This window comes from Panulirus ornatus, chromosome 12 (genome assembly GCF_036320965.1).
Source record: "Panulirus ornatus isolate Po-2019 chromosome 12, ASM3632096v1, whole genome shotgun sequence".
In the NCBI taxonomy this organism is placed as follows: domain Eukaryota; kingdom Metazoa; phylum Arthropoda; class Malacostraca; order Decapoda; family Palinuridae; genus Panulirus; species Panulirus ornatus.
The window spans coordinates 5,418,064-5,420,112 of NC_092235.1; the positions used below are offsets into that span (position 1 = coordinate 5,418,064).

General features: G+C 40.2%; 1 non-coding gene across 1 annotated transcript; it reads right to left on the bottom strand.

The window, feature by feature from the left end:
* Positions 1-539: 539 nt before the first annotated feature.
* TRNAV-GAC (transfer RNA valine (anticodon GAC)) lies at positions 540-611 on the bottom strand. Its single transcript has one exon. It is a non-coding gene; the product is annotated as a tRNA-Val (tRNA).
* Positions 612-2,049: the final 1,438 nt, after the last annotated feature.

A 2,049-nucleotide genomic window follows, 5' to 3' on the forward strand; every position in this document is an offset into this window, starting at 1 on the left:
TATATGAAGCACTGAGATTACCACGGCAAAATACCATTTGACCGACAGGTGCCGACTAGCGGCAAAATAACCACAGGGTAAATCTCCATGTTGCTGTCGTGTTTTCCTCTCAATTTTCCACGAAGAAATGAGTTTTAATTTTTTATTGTCGTTGCAATAGACTGGAACTAAGCAATAGACTGGAACTAAGCAATAGACTGGAACTAAGCAATAGACTGGAACTAAGCAATAGACTGGAACTAAGCTGACCTGGTATGAGGTCAGAGCCCTCATTATCATCCCTGCTAACTCCCGGAAGCAGATTAAGTCGTTCCACAACCGATGTCCGGCCCATGTTAACTCTGATGTGCCAGCAGTTGGAGGAGGATCGCCAGAAGCTTCTGGAAGATTTCAAGGACGTCTTGGTGGACCTGACCCTTTCAGATAAGGTCGAAAACCCCAATTTATTATGAAGATCTTCACTATAACGTTGGACGAACATACTGAATGTTGCACACATGTGATGCGGACAAAATGAAAAAAGAAAAAAACAAAAATTATGTCTGGTGTGGGTCTCGAACCCACGACCTTGAGTGTGTCAGACTCACGCTCTACCACTGAGCTAACCAGACAATAGAAAATACGTCTGTTTCTTCAATTTGAATTAATGAAAATCTTTGCGAGGCAGCGTTTAGAAAAGAGAAATGTCTTTGACGAAATTTACTTGTTTGGTTCCTTCTCCTCATTTTCGAAAGTAAACATACTGAAGGGTATATATATATATATATATATATATATATATATATATATATATATATATATATATATATATATATATATATATATATATATATATATATATGTATATATATATATATATATATATATATATATATATATATATATATTTTTTTTTTTTTTTTTTGCTTTGTCGCTGTCTCCCGCGTTTGCGAGGTAGCGCAAGGAAACATATACGAGAGTTTTGGAAAGAGGGGCAAGTATGAAGTCTGTTGGGGATGAGAGAGCTTGGGAAGTGAGTCAGTTGTTGTTCACTGATGATACAGCGCTGGTGGCTGATTCATGTGAGAAACTGCAGAAGCTGGTGACTGAGTTTGGTAAAGTGTGTGAAAGAAGAAAGTTAAGAGTAAATGTGAATAAGAGCAAGGTTATTAGGTACAGTAGGGTTGAGGGTCAAGTCAATTGGGAGGTGAGTTTGAATGGAGAAAAACTGGAGGAAGTGAAGTGTTTTAGATATCTGGGAGTGGATCTGGCAGCGGATGGAACCATGGAAGCGGAAGTGGATCATAGGGTGGGGGAGGGGGCGAAAATTCTGGGAGCCTTGAAGAATGTGTGGAAGTCGAGAACATTATCTCGGAAAGCAAAAATGGGTATGTTTGAAGGAATAGTGGTTCCAACAATGTTGTATGGTTGCGAGACGTGGGCTATGGATAGAGTTGTGCGCAGGAGGATGGATGTGCTGGAAATGAGATGTTTGAGGACAATATGTGGTGTGAGGTGGTTTGATCGAGTAAGTAACGTAAGGGTAACAGAGATGTGTGGAAATAAAAAGAGCGTGGTTGAGAGAGCAGAAGAGGGTGTTTTGAAATGGTTTGGGCACATGGAGAGAATGAGTGAGGAAAGATTGACCAAGAGAATATATGTGCCGGAGGTGGTGGGAACGAGGAGAAGAGGGAGACCAAATTGGAGGTGGAAAGATGGAGTGAAAAAGATTTTGTGTGATCGGGGCCTGAACATGCAGGAGGGTGAAAGGAGGGCAAGGAATAGAGTGAATTGGAGCGATGTGGTATACCGGGGTTGACGTGCTGTCAGTGGATTGAATCAAGGCATGTGAAGCGTCTGGGGTAAACCATGGAAGGCTGTGTAGGTATGTATATTTGCGTGTGTGGACGTATGTATATACATGTGTATGGGGGTGGGTTGGGCCATTTCTTTCGTCTGTTTCCTTGCGCTACCTCGCAAACGCGGGAGACAGCGACAAAGCAAAAAAAAAAAAAAAAAAAAAATATATATATATATATATATATATATATATATATATATATATATATA